This window comes from Trichechus manatus, unplaced genomic scaffold, assembly GCF_000243295.1.
Source record: "Trichechus manatus latirostris isolate Lorelei unplaced genomic scaffold, TriManLat1.0 scaffold00115, whole genome shotgun sequence".
NCBI classification, from domain to species: domain Eukaryota; kingdom Metazoa; phylum Chordata; class Mammalia; order Sirenia; family Trichechidae; genus Trichechus; species Trichechus manatus.
This window is the reverse complement of record NW_004444051.1, coordinates 9,317,817-9,336,757: the sequence shown is the minus strand read 5'-3', so window position 1 is coordinate 9,336,757 and position 18,941 is coordinate 9,317,817. Positions and strand designations below refer to the sequence as shown.

General features: G+C 36.9%; 1 pseudogene; it reads left to right on the top strand.

The window, feature by feature from the left end:
• The first annotated feature begins 3,026 nt into the window (after positions 1-3,026).
• LOC101341597 (olfactory receptor 2M3-like) lies at positions 3,027-8,373 on the top strand (annotated as a pseudogene).
• Positions 8,374-18,941: the final 10,568 nt, after the last annotated feature.

Here is an 18,941-nt window from a genome sequence, read left to right as displayed (position 1 = left end):
TGCATTTCTTAGGACCTACATCCCCATCCCCTCTGATTAGAATATATACCCTGAATGCTAGCTTTGTTGGGTCGATAAGATTATAGGCTGCTGAAAGATTTCCCTGAAGCTGATTCTGAGTTGTTAGCCAAATGTGTTATTTAGATTCCCTGCAGAATTTTCCAGTAGTCCCTATCACTTTGTTGTCAAAATCTCCCAAACCAACACTTTTTGTGTTACCTGTTGTCACTCTACTTTCTATATGTACAACTTTTCTTTTCTTAGAGGACCTCTACCCATAACCTGAGATTGATCCATGGTGAATCACTTAACCCCCTAAGTAGTCTATCTGGGTTCCATAGTTCAGCTCTTCCTGGTCTGCCCAAGCCTATTTTGTTTAACTGTGTAATTCTTCATAATATGATGAAATATTATATTTAAATCTTTACAACCACTTAATGATTTAAGTAGAGTTTGTTATATATTATCGACAATTTTCTAAAGATAAAAAAGGTAATGTTCAAAGACGCACTGTGATTTTTATACATACACAGCAAAACAGTGATACTAGAAATATTACTGATAGTAGTAGTAAAAAACAGAAGTATTTGTAGTAGCAGTGTTAGTAGTAATTATGTAACAGTTGTACTTGTTATTATAGTATTCAAAGAGGATAAATATAGAGGGAACGAGCTGAAAATGTTGGGGTGACTTGAAGAGCAAAGGGTATTTCAGATGAGCCAGAATCTCTTATCAGAAAACATAGTTGTGTGTTTGGGATCAAAGAGATCTCTGAAAAGTAAAATTCATGCCAGCTCATGATATCATTGCTAAGCAGGGATATTAACTATTGGCTGTTTCCAAAATAATCCCCTGGATGTGGGAAAAGTTTGGATGAATGCATTAATTTCATTAATAGTGGTCTTAATTTATATATTTTATTGCATTTATCTTCACAATTAATTTTATTTCTAATTTTATTAAGAATAAAATGCCATAGTAAAATTGAGGTGCTATTAGGCTGCAGATAAATGTATTATTATTATGGGGGCTCTAGTCCTGAATCCCAGTATAGAATTCCAGAAAAATTAAAAGGGTAACTAATTGTGGATTTTTTCCATCAGTTTCCTAAATTAATTCTAAGTATATAAGAATTAAAGTACATTGTAGGCCCCTTTAGATTTCTCCTGCAAACTACACACTCAAATCATTAATTTCTCCACAAATTTTTGAGAAGGGGCAATCTAGAGTGGACTTGCAGTCTCTAGAGGAAAAAGAAAGTAAGAAAAATCAGGTAAGATATTTTTTGCATCTAATGCCTAAAGTGGAATGGTGGGTCACCTGCCACAGCCAAACTTCAAGGCAAGATAAGCAGAGAGCCTCTGAAATGAAAGATTTGCATGGGCCTTCTCCCAAGCAAGGGACAGAGGCAAGGGCAAGAACAATTCCAGTTGGACTTGAAGCTTATTCAACTTTGAGGACCCTCTTTAAGGAAAAAAGAACACAAAATTTTGAGTAGAGAACTACTAGTTCCTTGTAATCGTCCCTGAGGCTCTGAAGTTTAAGCTTCATTGTCTCCAGGGTAAATCCTCGTCTAGGTAAGGATGAAAAATCAGAAGGAGGTGTGTAACTAAGGAGGTTTAAAAACGTGCTACCTCTTTGCCTGAAGAATGCCTCTGAAAGGGGCCACACTATATATGCCAGAGACCTTCGGAACCAGGAATATTTAAAGTTCACTTCTACAGCATTTGCAAGTAAAAACCTGAAACCTACCCAATCTTTAGACACAGTTTGGTTGTCAGTGGTGGGCAGCATGAGAGAACACCCTTCCTTTAATGACAAAATAAATTGTGGCATGTGGTTAGCCGGGATCCACTTCGTTGGTGTTCCAACAACGTAAAAAAGTGTCTCCACTTAGTTTGTTTTTGTCGAACTCTTCATAAAACAATTCTATTTTTCCCTGACCATTAAAAACTGGCCTTGACTCGCTCTTACACTGATAGAAATAAACCAACGCATTTTTTCCCCCCCAATTTGGTGCTGATTTAGGGAATTCGGCAGAAGCACAGGGCGTGGAATATGTTTACCTTCCTCAAAAGAAAAAAAAAAAACCAAGCTCGTTGCCGTCAAGTCGATTCCGACTCATAGCGACCCTCTAGGACAGAGCATAACTGCCCCAGAGGGTTTCCAAGGAGCTACTGGTGGATTCAAACTGCCGACCTTTTGGTTAGCAGCCAAGCTTTTAACGAGCACACCATCTGGGTTTCTCTGTACCGTCCTAGACCTTTTCAAAGTTTCTTCATTTTTTTGTGTGTATGAAAGAAATTTCAAGATACTGCCATCCTCAAACTGAGACATAAAAGATAATATTTTTTTACTTTCCCATCTACGATTAAATCACCTATTGATGATCCATTCATTACTTGTGATTATTTAACAATAATTCTGAATATAAGGCTCATAATCTATGTAATTGTATAACTAGTAGCCGTGATTAGTCTTTAAGTTTGTTTATTTATTTGTACAAATAAAACTATATAAATTCATAGTTAATATCTTTTGGAAATAACAGATTATTAGTTACAGTTACTTTACTATGTAGGCAGTAATATTCAAAATGCTTTATTGCTCTGTTATAGAATATGTTCCATGATGATATATAATACATTTATAAATATACTCGTATCTAATACTGGGTTATATGTTCCTGGAGGAATCAGATACTCCATTCCAGAGGCTGTCGTTTACTTTTGATATTTCATTTAATAATCACAATAACTCAATTAAAAAGTTATTCCTGTTTTGTGAAGCAAGTAAAATGAAGCACATAGAAATCACTTGTCAAAGGATACGCAAGTTTGTAGAGCGGAGCTTGAGTATGGTTAATGCCAACTGCCTGTAAAGTCTTTACTCATTCTTTTACACAGTTCTGACCATTTCATGTAGGTTGCCTTATAAGAGTACCATGCATAGAGTAGATAATGAATAAATAACTCACCAAATGTTAAATTTTTAATTTTTTATGGTTCTAGATAAAGAAAATACTCATCATGGAATGGGGTAATCAGACATTTAGCCCTGACTTCATCCTACTGGGAATCTTCAGTCACACACCCACTCACATCTTCCTCTTCTCTCTGATCTTGGGCATGTTCACAGTGGCCCTATTGAGGAGAAATACCATGGTTCTCCTCATCTACCTGGATACCCAGCCCCACACCCCCATGTACTTCCTCCTCAGCCAGCTCTCCCTCATGGACCTCATGCTGATCTGCACTACTGTACCCAAAATGGCCTACAACTATGGTACTTGTCTAGGTGGAATTCTATTTCAGTAGTGGGCTGTGAAGCCCAGATATTCTTCTATACATTCCATTTGGGTACCGAATGCTTCTTATTGGTTGTCATGGCCTATGACCCCTATGTTGCCATTTGCAATCCTCTTCAATACCCCAATCTCATGAGCTAGAAAATTGGTGAGCTTACAGCTGCCTTTCCCTGGATCCTTGGCTTCCTTGATGGAATTGTTAATGTAGCAGCTACTTTATCTTTCTCATATTATGGCTCTTGAGAAATACCCTAGTTCTTCTGTGATATATCTGCACTTTTAAGTCTCTCATGCACTGATACTTTGACTTTTAAAACATTTGTCTTTGTCTGTTGTATAGTAACGTCTCTCTTCCCTTTATTATCATCATTGTCTCCTACACTCTTGTAATTATGGCTAGCATTCCAATGAGCTCTCAGGAGGACTGGCACAATTCTTGCAAAACTTGTACTGTACACCTTATTGTTGTCAGGATGTATTATGGAGCAGCAATGTTCATATATATGAGACCCATTTCTAATCGGTCCCCAACTCAAGACAAGATGGTGTCAACCTTCTACACCATTCTCACCCCCACGCTCAACCCCCTCTATAGCTTTCCCAACAAAGACATGGCTAGAGCATTCCTGAAGGCAGTAACCAAACCAAAACCAAACCCATTGCTGTTGAGTTGATTCCGACTCATAGCGACCCTATAGGACAGAGTAGAACTGCACCATAGAGTTTCCAAGAAGTGGCTAGCGGATCTGAACTGTTGACCTTGGTACTAGGGAGGGGCAAATCTAGAAAATAAATTGAATAATGGTATACACAGATTTTTTTTCCTCTGCTAACTCCTCTCTCTGGCACATTCACTTATTTAAAAACATGATGTAGCAACAAAAGTATAAGACCATTTTACTAAGATATTTATGGGCATCAGAGTTGGTAAACTCTGTGTACATATCCAGTAAATTAATATATTTTACATTTACTGTATAATCACTTTGGTTTGGAACATAAATCAATATAAGATACTTGAAAAAAAAATAATGTTAATAAACAGATATACTTTGATTTACATAAGTAAATAATAAAGAAAACTGCATAAAATGCTTTCCTTACTATGAAAACCCTGACTTATTGAACTGCTTGTACTATGTTTTATGTACTGAGTTATATACCACACTTGAGTAATTTATTTTGTTATTCCTTCATTCAAAATAGACAGACAAACCAGAGTGGCACAGATATTCTCTCATTCATCAAAAAGCTTGTTCTAAAAATGAATTCTACTTATTTTGGCAGGGGAAAGATTTATTTGCCAAGTGTTTTGACTTCCTTGATGTAGTGAACATTCGTATGTTTGAAAATTGCATTATGGTGGCACTACTTGTATTCCAGGGTTGTGGTGAACAATGCAGTAGCATCATCCCAGCATTTGTATTTCTTTTTCTTGGTATCATGGAAATCCAAAATGGTGTGTGAAACCCCAGTGCTGTGCTCCCTGCCTAGAAGTCATAAGCTTTATCATTTTCATGCATTGAATCAGGAATGGAATATTCTTATTCTTCATATCAAAATAATCCCAGTCAAATGAATACTGAAAGAAGTATTTAAAATTATAAAAATAAATGAGTATTGAATAGTTTCCATGAATTAAGCTGCTGATATAACAGAGGAGTAATAATCTTATGACAGAGCTGTCTACATTTTTGTGTTTCCCTGATGAATATTAGATGGTAGCTGAATAAGAATATTTATTAGTCTCTAATGGCCACAGTACAATCCCCTAACCCCTATCCAGAGACAACCTAGTCTTCTCAAGAGAATACATTCAAACTCAGTAGGAATGCTTCTCAGTGTGGGTAGGAGCATGCAGAGTGAAACATTTTTGTATCCCTAGAAGATCTAATTTCTATGAAATTTATTGGTGGTGTAAATGGTTAACTGCCTGGCTACTAATCAAAAGGTTAGAAGTTCAAGTTTACCCAGAGGTGCCTCAGAAGAAAGTCCTGGCAACTTACTTCTGAAAAATCAGCCATTGAAAACCCTATGGAGCACCATTCTACCTGACACACATGGTGTCACCATGAGCCAGAGTTGACATGATGGCATGCTAGGGTACTGGTACCTGGCAAATTGAATAAACACTAGAAAGACTGGAGAACTTGCATGTATTTCCCTAATTTGCTCCTAGCTTTGGTGTTGCTATAAAAGGATATATCTAAAATAGGACACAGAGTTAGTATAAATTTACTAAAAATACCACAGATAAATAATGTGGTGGCTCCATTTACAAGAGAATGGAAGCATGAGTTTTGTGAGAAAGCCTTATACTCAGTACCTCATTGGACAGCTTAAAACACAGAAGCCTGGAAGTAAACAGAAGAGGGAGTGTCAAAGTTTTAGATCTACATGTTGAACACCACTGAGAAGTTAGACCTTTACAGAAATCATCGAAACCAAGTATAACATTATTAAATAATTCCAAGTTATATAAAACAGAATTATTTCACAGTTCTTTCTCTAATTTGTAAGAAAGTGTATAATTTTTCCCCAAGATATTAAAAACAGTGCCAAAATACAATTCTTAACACAAGAGTTTTCTTGAGTTTGTTACTTCACAAGTGATCAGATTAAATATTTAAAATTTTCTTCTTTCTTCTGTTTTCTTTTTCTTTTTTGCTACATCTTTCTGATGTGATATTCTATAAATGGAAAAAATATAATAGTTTTATATTGTAATACGTACTGTGTTCATTGAAATTTGTTTTTACTTAGGAAAAAGTATTAGAAACAATTAATTACTACTTACATGTTAAATGGCTATAGCAGTCTCTAATATTTTATAGTGTGAGCATGGTGTTATCATAGTCATAGGTATTCTAAACACCATAAGAAGGTTTGTGAATTTGTGTCTGTGGAAGAGAACAGTCCAAGCACAGACTGCTGCCTTTCCCTGTGACCCACAGATGAACCTTGTGCTTAGGGCCGGAAGTATTGACCTGGCTACTTGGACAGGATGTAATTTCAGGCTGAATCCTTTTCTGGGGTATCTTGATCCAAAATATCCCATGGCAGGTATTGGGCTATCAGCACATTTCTCCTCTCTTTCCCTGAGCACATGTCAACATTCCCAGGATCTACTTAAGTGTGTGCATCATACAGCACCTGGACAACCCCACTTCTGTATCTGTTCACGGGGAGGGAACAGGATCCTTCTCCTGCAGCACAAGAGGCATGCATGCAGACCATCTCCCTGTGTCCCCTGCAGAGAAGAGACCCACTGGCTGTGGGGAGTAGATGTCCACTAAGCTAATCTTGCTCTCTTTCTTCTCAGTGTTAGCAAAATGTTGTTCCATCCAGTGCAACCCCAACACCTGCAAATTATGGAGTAGGGCACTATCCTCCATAAGATGGGCCTCCTCCCCTGGAGGTAGTAACAGGTGTCCCTTGTTCGACAGTATGCACTTAAACAAAAGCTTAAATTAGGTGCCTTTGGGGTGCTGAAAGAACTATGAATGTTTGAATAGAAGATGGCCCAGCTGCCATGTATAAAGAACTCCATATTCTAAAAGAGTTATTTGATTCCACCCTTTAGGAAGGATTAGAAAAGTGGGGGAGGAGGATGGTGGCAACTCTGTATACTTTATACTGCTGTCAACATTCATTTCATATCTAATCTGACATCATAGTGAGTGAAACTGTACCTGGTACATGCTAGAATAGTGAGTAATGAGCTAAGTTATGCAGACTCATCGAGCACACTTCATGACAAGAAATGACAAGGGTCTCGGGGTGAACTGCATTATGTCCTGTCCTTATCAGTTTCTGGGCCTGCTGCATCATCACCAACAAGAGGCCCTCTTAACAGCCCTGAAAATCTTAACTGCACATCATTGGTCCCAGAACATGTGGGTACACTGGCAAATATGGGCAACTGAACCCATAAAGAATAAGTCGAGGGTCATCAATACTCCACTGATAGCCTCTGTGGAGTCCAATACCCTGGTTAATCACAGGCCTTCATGTTAAACACATCCAAGTTTACAAGAAAGGGAAAAAAAGGAACTTGGGAGAATATTGACCTCTAGTGTAGTTCAGATTTCATTTGACTTGGATCCATGATGAAAGGCCAGGGAAGCAGCTGTCAAGAAATCAAACAACACATTGCATTGGGCAAATCTGCTGCAAAAACCTCTTTAAAGTGTTAAAAAGCAAAGATGTCACTTTGAGGACTAAGGTGCACATGATCCAAGCTATGCTATTTTCAATTGCCTCATATGCATGTGAAAACTGACCAATAAATAAGTAAGACCAAAGATGAATTGATGCCTTTGAATTATGGTGTTGGTGAAGAATACTGAATATACCATGGACTACCAGAAGAATGAATAAATCTGTCTTGGAAGAAGTACAGCCCTAATGCTCCTTAGAAGCGAGAATGGTGAGACTTTGTCTCACATACTTTGGACATGTTATCAGGAGGGTCCAGTCCCTGGAGAAGGACATGGTGCTTTGTAAAGTAGAGGGTGAGCAAAAAAGAGGAAGACCCTCAGCGAGATGGATTGACACAGTGGCTGGAACAACAGGCTCAAATACAACAACAATTGTGAGGATGGCGCAGGATCAGGAAATGTTTCATTCTGTTGTACGTAGGGTCGCTAGGAGTTGGAACTGACTCCATAGCACCTCATAACAGCAACACAGTAGCTCATTCTCTGCCCAACTATGTTTTTCCCCACTCTACTCCATGGGCAGGAGTGTTAGTAATAATGCATCAATTTTAAGGCATGAACTGGGCTATGGTGAGAAGATAGAGAGCTTTGGGTGTGAAACAAACCAAAAACAAAACAATTACAGTAAAGTAGATGAAGAAGGGAGGAGTTAAAGTCCTTGGAATATCTCCTTTTCGTTATAATTAGTGAATGACAGGGGATCCTGCTAAGGAACAGTTCCTCCTAGAGAACATGTTAGGTGGATAGTTTCAAGGAGGCTTGGCTCTAAATTTTTGGGAAATACTTTTTCTGTCCTCTCATTCTGGTTTGCAGGCTTTTCCTGTGAATAACCCTTCCTCACCATGAAAGTGGTGAGTGTATAAGCTTGAGGTTTGAGTGTGGACAAAGGCAGAAAAGGGCAGAGAGACTCCTCAACCAACGTTTTGTATTAGATGATAGTTTAACCTATGATGTGTCCCAGCCCAGCTCAACAGGGAATTAAATTGAGAGTTGCAGGAAAATACTGATGGAAATTATCAATATGTATGTACTTGACATTGGCTTCTGAATACATTTCATCTGAGGTGGTAGGCCAGCTCTGTTCATTTCTTATCTTGAGTGAGATAACTACCATCATCCCCACTGAGATTAAACAAAGGTGCAAAACTTTAGGATGTCAGAAACCTTAGAATTTTAATTTCTAATGTTAAAGTAGAAAATTCCACACTGTTGTATAACATAGTAAAGCTGAAAAAGATTGCTATATCCCATCACTTCACCAGTTGTAGGTCCTGAGGCCCAGAGATATAAAATTATTTTATTAAGGTCAAAGATTTATGATCAATGTACAGATTCATCCAAAAGAGCTTGAAATTTTTAGGAAATTCAAAACAACAAATATTCAAGATAGGAGAGGACCCCAATCTACCCTAACAACAAAACAAAATCAAAAAAAAAAAAAGCGATCACTTTTTCCTGGTCTAATATGACATTTCTTATAGGTTTATGCCTTAATTTATAAACTAAGTCCATTGAAGGAGGTTGTGTAGTGTGTAGTGTCATCTCTAAATATATCTTTCATAATCAGATTGGTACCATGTGTGATAATTCTTTTAGGTATCAGCATGTCTGGAAGCCAAGATATAAAGTCAAGTTTATTTTGAGTTCTTTGATTCCAGTCAGTCCTCTGACATTGATCAGTTGGGGTGATCATCATCTCAGACAGATGATCACTGGAAACTTGGGTCTCTATGCTCTAGGTTCAGTAGAGAGGGACTGTTACTTAGAAAAACAGTGTTCAGGGGCTCATTAAATGAGGTATCTTGTGGGGGCTGAAACCTTCTAATGAGCATGGCAAAGTTGAAGACCCAGGGAGCCTAGTTTAATAACTACCTAATTGGAAAAGTTTCAAATTCCATATGGTTCCTTGGGAACTAATAGCTAAGAGCCTACTAATGAAAGCAGGAAATTATCACAATTACCAAATTCAAAAGGACAAAGTTGTTTTGTTACCCTGGTGACATGTGACAGAGAAATAAGTCTGATAGTGGTAAATATACTTCCATCAGAATGATATAGCAAACAAGTTAACTTATAAGAATTCCGTGCTAATTAATACAATTAGTAGAGAATATGCAAGGACTTTTGTGACATAAATGTTTTCTCCCAACGGCCTAGTATGAATGTTAAAATGGAATCACTGCAACTTTGTGTACATCTTGAATTAAAAACACTCTTTTCTGATGAACGTGGTATATGTTACAAAGAAAATATTCTATTAATCAGTCTCTTATTTAGATAGTGAGAGATGATTTATTCCATCAACTGATTTTACACTAGACTCCATTATATTTATTGAGTCAGAGTAGAATAGTCCTCATTTTTTAAAGGCCACCAAGTAATCAATTCTATATAATTCTCAGTTACCAATTAAATCTTCTAATTAAGCTTGACTTAGGCACATTTTTATTCCTGATATTAATTCATTATTTTTTAAAGTATGTTTGTTTTATTATTATGAGATATTTTAAGGTATGTGGCACAAAAAAGAGTGATATAATAAATACCCAGATAGCCAATATAAAACTTTATTATATGTTAACCTTATAACTTATTTATTTTCCTGGTTTTTGTTTTGTTTTTAAGGAAAAAATACATTCCGCATAAAGTTGTGGCCTCTGTGTAAATATCTCCAATTGTACCATTCACCTCTTATCTTTCCGGCCTTAACAAGAGGCTTGAATTCATTGTTAATCTTTCCCAAGAATGTATTATATTTTGCTAAATATATATGTATTCATAAAAACAACATAGTGTTATTTGGAAAGCTTTTATATTTAACACTTGAGATATTATATTCTACATATAATTGTTCAACTTTCATCTTTCACACATTATGTATTTTTTAATTAGCTTATGTCGATATGGAGCCCTGGTGACAAAGTGGTTAAAGAGCTTGACTGCTAACCAAAACAGCAGCAGTTCAAATCCACCAGCCATTCCTTGGAAACCCTATGGGGCAGTTCTACTCTGTCCTCTAGGGTCGCTTGAGTCGCAATCAACTGAACGACAATGGGTTTGGTTTTGGGTATGAGGATATAAATTAAGTTCAGTTCATTTGAACTTTTAAACACTTGTATCTTACCCCACTGGATAAATATAATATCATCTTATCTATATTCCACTACAGATAGAAAGTAGAGGGTCAGTGAAAAAGAGGAAGATTCTCAATGAGATGGATTGACACAGTGGCTGTAACAATGGGCTCAAACATAGCAATGATTGTGAGGATGGCCCAGGACCCAGCAACATTTAGTTCCGGTACACATAGGGTTGCTATGAGTTGGCACCGACTAGACGGCACCTAACAACAACATATGTTCTATGTTCTTACCAGTAACAAATGCAGTGAATACTCTTTTGCCCAACTCTATATAGCTGATTGTTGTTTTACGGTTCACTAGTGAGGTTGAGCATCTTTTATAAGCTTATTGCCTACTTTCATTTCTCTTTCAGTGCATTGTCATTTATATCTATGACATCTTTGTCTGATGTATCAGAATGCTATTTATGTATAATATTACAATCATATCTAGCAGCAGCACTGATTTTCTGGAGATTTATTATGTTGACAATGATATTACCTGAAAATATCGATTTTATCTCTTCCTTTTGAATTATTTTGATTTGTTTTAATTTTTGTCCCTTTGTATTGACCAGGATTTCCAGGACAATGTTGAATAGTAATAATAGTGGGTATCATTGCTTATTTCTGATATTAATTGGAATATTTCAAATGTTTAAAAATTAATTTTTAGATTTACAATAAGATATTCCTAGATGCCACATATCAGACTAAGGAAATTCTTTTTTATTCCTGAATTGCCAAGTGTTTTTATAATCATGGAGTGTTAAATGTAGCCAAACTTTTTTTCTTTTTTCTTTTTTTTTTTTGCAACTATTGTGATGATTGTGTTTTTCTCATTGAATCTAATAATATGGCCCAATATGTTTACAGGTATTTTGATATTAAACCATCCTTCCATTTATGAGATAAATCTTATCCAATTATGACATTGGATGTATATGTATATTACTATAGTAAATTTGATAATGAAGTTTTTAGGTTTTTTATTTCAAATTTATACATAATGTGATCATTCTGTACTTTTATTTCTACTAGTATATTTGCTTGGCTTTGATATCTAGATTATTCCAAATTATAAGTGAATTGAGTAAAAGTCTCTGGTTTACTGTTTGTTGGTTTGTCTTCCAGTCTCTGAAACAGCTTGGTATAATGAAGATTATCTGTTCCCTAAAGATTTCTAATAATTCACCTAGAAAAATCATTTGGGCTTGTGGTCTGTTATACTTGAGTACCTCTGATTATTCAATTTCTGTAATGCTAACTTGTTTATTCATGATTTTACTTATTCTCAAGTTGATTTTATTTTTTTTTATTTTCTAGAAAAGTATACTTTCTTTCCTAAAATTCCAAACTTATTGGCAAGATTTCTATCTCTTTCTCTCTCTTATGGAATACATTTAAGGTCATTCCTAGTACCAGTATAGTTACCTCCTACAAATATTAAAATGTAGTTGCACTGTTTCTTTATACAATTCTTATTTCCTTTTAAAATTTTAAATTGTGTATTTTAAAATTTACAAACACGTGTAGCTTTATAACTTAACATTTATCTTTATTGTTTAATCTGTGTTTACTGCATTGTGGTAAGAAAATGGTGTCTGTATTGTAAAATTATTTGTCCAAGGACTACTAGATAAGTAAATATATCTTTATCTTAGTTTTTCCACAACTTTTCTTTCAAGGCATTCCCATTTTTACCTTCCTCTGATTGAGATGAATATTTGTGTACTTGACTTTCTTCTATCAGAATATATTCCATTCCGAACGGCTTTACTCATTCTTTTATAAGAAAAGCTGGTGACTGCCTGATTAGATACTAAATGCCCAGAGGACTTCTTCTATTTCTTTATCCTTTACTGGTTTGTACATTTGTTTTATCAAAAAGATGTATTTAGCACATTTTTCAGGCTAGAAAATGGTGATTCTTCTTTCAGGCACTTCACAGAAGGTAAAGACCATAAATCTAGTGCCAAGGATTACTTGGATTGTGTTTTGGTCAACTACTGGCCTACTTTATTCCAACAAAAATGCTCATTTTTCATGAAATCCTTCAAGTTATTATGGAATGGGAAAATGGGCATTTCACCCAATTGGTGTTGATTGCTGTCTAGTTGGCACTGACTCATGGCAACCATATAACAGAATGAAACACTGTCCTGTCCTGCGCCATCCTCACCATCTTTGGTATGTTTCAGCCCATTAGTAGAATAGTATAAATTAGATCAATTATTATTAAACACTATATAACATTTTTAAATGTATATTTTATGATCCAGAAAGGTTTAAGATTCTTCAAAATAAAATTTTTAGCACAAATACTTAAAGATATATTTATGACTTATTTTATAGCAGTTTTTTTCTTAAAAAAAAAAAACTGAACAAAAAATTGAAACAACCCAAACTCTAACCAACAGTTACAAGACAACTAATCAATTGTACGGGAATACAATACGGTATTCAGTCCTATTCTAACAGTTAAATACCCTACTGTATTCTCATACGATTGATACCTTAAAACTGTTTGAAACAATGAGAGAGTTCTGTTTGGTCTATATAGTCATTGCAGATAGAGCTCCCTTCTATTTTAAACACTTTCACAGCATGTATTTAGTGCTAAGGGGAAAATCTAATTTCCAAAAAAAATATTTATAACTTGAATTCATTTTTTAATTTTTTCTTGTTTTTTATTGTACTTTAGGTGAAAGTTTGCAGAGCTAATTAGTTTATCATTCAACAGTTTATACACAAATTGTTTTGTGATGTTGGTTGCAATCTCTGCAATGTGTAAACACTCTTCCCTTCCAGATCCCAATTCCCCATTTCTATTCCACCATTTTTCCTGTCCCTTCCTCCCTTCTCATCCTTGCTTTTGTTCAGGTGTTGCCCTTTTGGTCTCGTATACATGACTGAACTAAGAAGCACGTTCCGCATGTGTGTTATTGTTTGTTTTATAGATCTGTCTAATCTTCAGCTGAAAGGTGAACTTTGGAAGTTGCTTCAGTTCTGAGTTAAAAGAGTGTCCAGGGGCCCTAGTCTCAGGGGTTCTTCCAGTCTGTCAGACCAGTAAGTCTGGTCTTTTTTGTGTGTGAATTTGAATTTTGTTCTATATTTTTCTCCTGCTCTGTGTGGAACACTCTATCGTGATCCTTGTCAGAGCAGTTGGTGGTGGTAGCCGGGCACCATCTAATTTTTCTGGGCTCAGGCTGGTGGAGGCTGTGGTACTTGTGGTCCATTAGTCCTTTGGACTAATCTTTCCCTTGTGTCTTTGGTTTTCTTCATTTTCCTTTGCTCTGGATATGATGGGACCAGTAAGTGTACCTTAGATGGCCGCTTTCAAGCTTTTAAGACCCCAGATGCTACTCAGCAAAGTAGGGTGTAGAACATTTCCATTATGAACTATGTTATGCTGATTGACCTAGATGACCCCGGTGACCATGGTCCTCAGCCCTCAGCTCTGGCAACTCGGTCCCTCAGGGTGTTTGATGTGTCTATGAAGCTTCTGTGACTTTGCCTTGGTCAAGTTGTGCTGCCTTCAGTATTGTGCACTGTCTTTCCCTTCACCAAAGTTAACACTTATCTACTATCTAGTTAATTGTTTCCCTTCCCCAGCCCTCCCCTCCCTCATAACCATCAAAGATTGTTTCTTTTTGTGTGTAAACTTTTTCTTGAGTTTTTATAATAGTGATCTCATACAACATTTGTCCTTTTGTGATTGACTTATTTTACTCAGCATATTGCCTTCCAGATTCATCTATGTTGTGAGATATTTTTCAGATTTCATTGTTCTTTATTGTTCCATAGTATTCTATCGTGTGTATGTACCATAAGAAGTGTGAACCTGGGTTTCACTTTCTTTGGAAACCTGGAAAACACTTGGATTCTTTAATCACTGTGTTTTCATTTTTACACCAGATATTTCCCAAAGATAAACAATTGTTTCTCATGATTATCTCGATCATGTGATAGTGATCGGCACACAACTTTTCCATTTAAAAAAAAAATGCCCCCGAGACAATGGTCTCAAACATAGCAACGACTGTGATGATGGCACAGGAGTTGGCAATGTTTCGTTTTGTTGTACATAGTATCACTATGAGTCCGAACAAACTTGAAGGCACCTAACTACAACAATAAATAAAAGTATTCTTTTTGAAACAAGTACAGTTTTCCTTCCTGATTTTTAATGCAGACATCCAGGCATAGAGAGATTGAATAAGTTGCCCGATGACAGACTCACAGATATGGATAGCAGAATCAATATTTGAATCCAGATAATCTAACACAAGAGCAGAGCACCTTATTCACAAATTATTGGGTTTACTGATTCTAACCAGGGCTTCAAACCATTCATGGCCAAGGAAGCAACACTGGAACAGAACTGAATTTTTAGAATTTGGGTGAACCAGAACAGCAAATGGAATAGAAAAATTACAGGTCAAAGCCCTGCTAGAAACTTAATCTCCCACTTAGAAAACAAAGGCAGCATCCGCTTTGCATATCAACCAAATCTCTTGCCTGTCAGATTTTGCACAGAGTGGGAAACAGCAGTGCCCCCCTCAAAGATGGTGGCTGACTGCATTGCTTTGATTGTGCGTTGCTTTCCACAGTCCTTGGTTCTCTATTCCTCTTCCACGTCTCCCATTCCAGGTCTTTGACTCATAATTTTTCCTGTTCCCATTCTGGATCACCGTAATTGTAAAAATTCAGGTTTGTTCTGGTTTCACTTTGTTGGCCATGACTGACACAGTTTAAACCGGTTCAAAGCCCTGATTCTAACATTTGTCTGCTGCCATCGAGTCAATTCCAACTCATAGCAACCCTATAGGACAGAATAGAACGGTCCCATAGGGTTTCCAAGGAGCCGCTGGTGGATTCGAACTGCTGACCTTTTGGTGAGCAGCCGTAACACTTAACCACTGCACCACCAGGGCTCTGATTCTAACTTTGGTGGTGGCTATCTGGAGGGTTGGAGGAAGCTAATCATCTCTGTTTTGCTTATCTCAGGTATGTGATAGGCATTGTTCTAAAAAACTGTAGGGCAAACTATCAACCTGTATCCTCCTGGGACTAAAGAGTACTATTGAGACATACAATACACTGCCTAAGGCTTGTGAGGAAAATCTGGGAAGAGAGTTTCTAGGGAAAGTTAAGGCAGTCAAAAAGCACCAGAGTATATGGGAATTTAGAAAGGCACGCACATGCCCAAGGCAAGACACATGCACAGAAAAGATCTGAAAACACCCTAAAGTTTCACCTTGGGCTGAAGTCTAGGCTCAGTATAAGTCTGGCTAAGTGTTGAAGGAATGCCCCCATACAAACCAATCTGCAAAGACAAGGAGAGATGATTTTTCTGTTGTTTGTGCCCTTTTCTTTCTTCCTTCCTTCCTCTCTTTTCTTCGTTCCTTCCTTCTTTTCCTTTTTTCCTGTCTTCCTTTCTTCCTCCCTCCCTCCCTCTCTTCTTCCCTTCCTTCCTTCTTTCTTTTGTTCATTCTTCATTAACTCCCAGAATTTGAAGAAATCTCTGTCAAAAACACTGACTGAACACAAGCTAAAGGGACAGAAATGTTACTAAACATGTCCAGGAATATTGCCTTTTCAAAAATAGTTTGGAAAGGTCAGTAATTCAATGGCCTTCTGTAGCCTTCATCAATAAAACAAACAAACAACAACAAAACAGCAAACCCTGAGAAAAGTGGAGAATCTGATTTCTAGAGTTACCTCATTATAGTATTCAAATGTCCCTTTTCTATAAAAATATCACAAGGCATACAAACAAACAAGGAAGGATGATCTATTAAAACGAACAAAATAAAGTGACAGAACACATCCTTAAGGAAGCCTAGACATTGGACTTTTAGACAAAGACTTTAAAACAACTGTCTTAAATATGTTCCAAGAGCCAAAGGAAAACATGGGTAAAGAAATATAGGAAATCAAGAAAACAATGTATGAACAAAATGTATATATCCAAAAGAGATAAAAATTATAAAAATGAACCCAACAGAAATTCTGGACCTGAGAAGTACAATAACAAATTTAAAATTCACTAAATAAATTTAGTGGATTATTTTATTTTATTAAAAAAAACTCTCACAATTTTTGCTTCACCTGCCTCAGGCATTTGGAGATGTAGAACCAGGGTGGTCTTTTTATTTGTTACCAGTGTCTTGATATCTCTCTGGTCCAGAGGATGCAGGTCAGCCTGGCCCTGGGGGGGCTGATGGCTGAGATCAAAGTGATGATGTACATGCTGAGCATGAGACCCTGGATTCTTAGGTTGTATGGTGAGTACCTTTGCCCCAGTTCCCTGAAAGGGAAGCTGCAGCTTCTCTTATTTGTACCTAGTACATGAGACAGTTGTTGGAGACTGGGCCTGTTCTATCTTAAAAGTCTGGGTGAATTACAAAAGAAAGATGTAAGAAAATTCAGGTTGCAGGCTTCTGCAATGTCTATATTGCTTCCTCAGATGATGCATTCAATTGAAGCTCAATCTTGCGACATTTCTGTCCATAAATCAGTCACTTCTTATTTTGGGAATCCAGTTGAAGCTTAATCTTGATGCAGCTAAAATCATCAACATCACACCTAATTGCAAGTCCCTCCTATTCTAGAGTGTGACACTGACAACTTATAACTAGAGAAATTACTTTTGAAAAGAGAGAGACTGGTGCCTTTGCTTCAGTAACTGGGCATATTAGCTCTTTTAGTGCCTGGTATTCATGAGGGCTCATGAGGGTTCAGTGAGTCAGGTTGACCTAAGAGAATTGGAAAGATGTTTCTGCAGAGTATTAACCCAACCAGAAATCATTTCCCTAAATGGAAAAGAGTCATCCATATGCAGTAAATATTTAATTGAGCTTAGGCTGTCAACGTCTTTGTGGTTGGTAGACATAAAATTGCACTCATTTTAACACAATGTAGGTGTTGAGAAGAGACTTTGAAGCTACTCTTCCTGGCTTTTAAATGTCTCTGCAACAATTATTCTTTGTATGACCATGAGAAATTCATTACAATCTCTATCCTTCAGGTTCCTCATCTGTAAATGGGCATAAGGTGAGGTCCTATGTTATAAAAGCCTTTTTCAAAATTATGTATGTTGCTATGTGTAGAGCGCTCAGGACAATGTTTGGGACAAATAACAAATTCTTTACCATTGTTTTGCTTTTATTGATAGTCTTGTCATCAACTGTTTTATTTATAACTTTTTAAAAAAATTATGTTGAGGTGAAAGTTTACAGCTCAAGTTTATTTCCCATACAAAAATTTTACACATATTGTTATGTGACTCTAGTTGGAATCCGTATAACGTGACAGCACACTCCCCCTTTTCACCCTGGGTTTCCCGTGTCCATCCAACCAGGTTCTGTCCCTTTCTGCCTTCTCATCTGGCCGCCGGACAGGAGACTGCCATTTCGTCTTGTGTATGTGCTTGAACTAAGAAGCACACTCTTTACAAGTATTATTTTATGTTTTGTAGTCCAGTCTAATCTTTATCTGAAGAGTTGGCTTCAGGAATGGTTTTAATTCTGGATTAACAGAGCATCTGGGGGCCATGGCTTTGAGTGTTCCTCCAGTCTCAGTCAGACTTTAAGTTTGGTCTTTTTACATGAATTTGAGTTCTTCTGCACCACATTTTTCTCCTGCTCCATCAGACGCTCTCTGTTGTGTGCCCTGTCAGGGTGTTCATTGGTGGTAGCCACCCACTATCTAATTGTTATGGTCTCAGGCTGATGGAGTCTCTGGTTTATGTGCCGTTTTGTCTCTTGGGATAATATTTTCCTTCTGTCATTGATGTTCTTCTTTCTCCTTTGCTCCAGGTGGGTTGGGCCCAACTGAAGCATCTTAGATGTTGCTCACAAGCTTTTAACAGCCCAGATGCCACTCACCAAAGTGGGATGCAGAACATTTTCTTAATAAACTTTGTTATGCCAATTGACCTAAATGTTCCTTGAAACCATGGTCCCCAGCACCCAGCCCCAGCTAATCTGTCCCTGGAAGTGTTTGGTTGTGTTCAGCAAACATCTAAGCTTTTAAGTTAACCAGGTTGTGCTGACTTCCCCTGTAATGTGTGTTGTCCTTCCCTTCACCTAAGATAGTTCTTGTCTATTCTCTAGTTAGTGAATTCTACTCTCTCTCCCTCCCCACCCTTATAACCATCAATGAATGTTTTCTTCTGTGTTTAAACCTTTTCTTGAATTCTTATAATAGTGGTCTTATACAGTATTTGTCCTTTTGTGTTGACTAATTTCAGTTAGCATAATAGTTTCCAGATTCATCCATGTTGTGA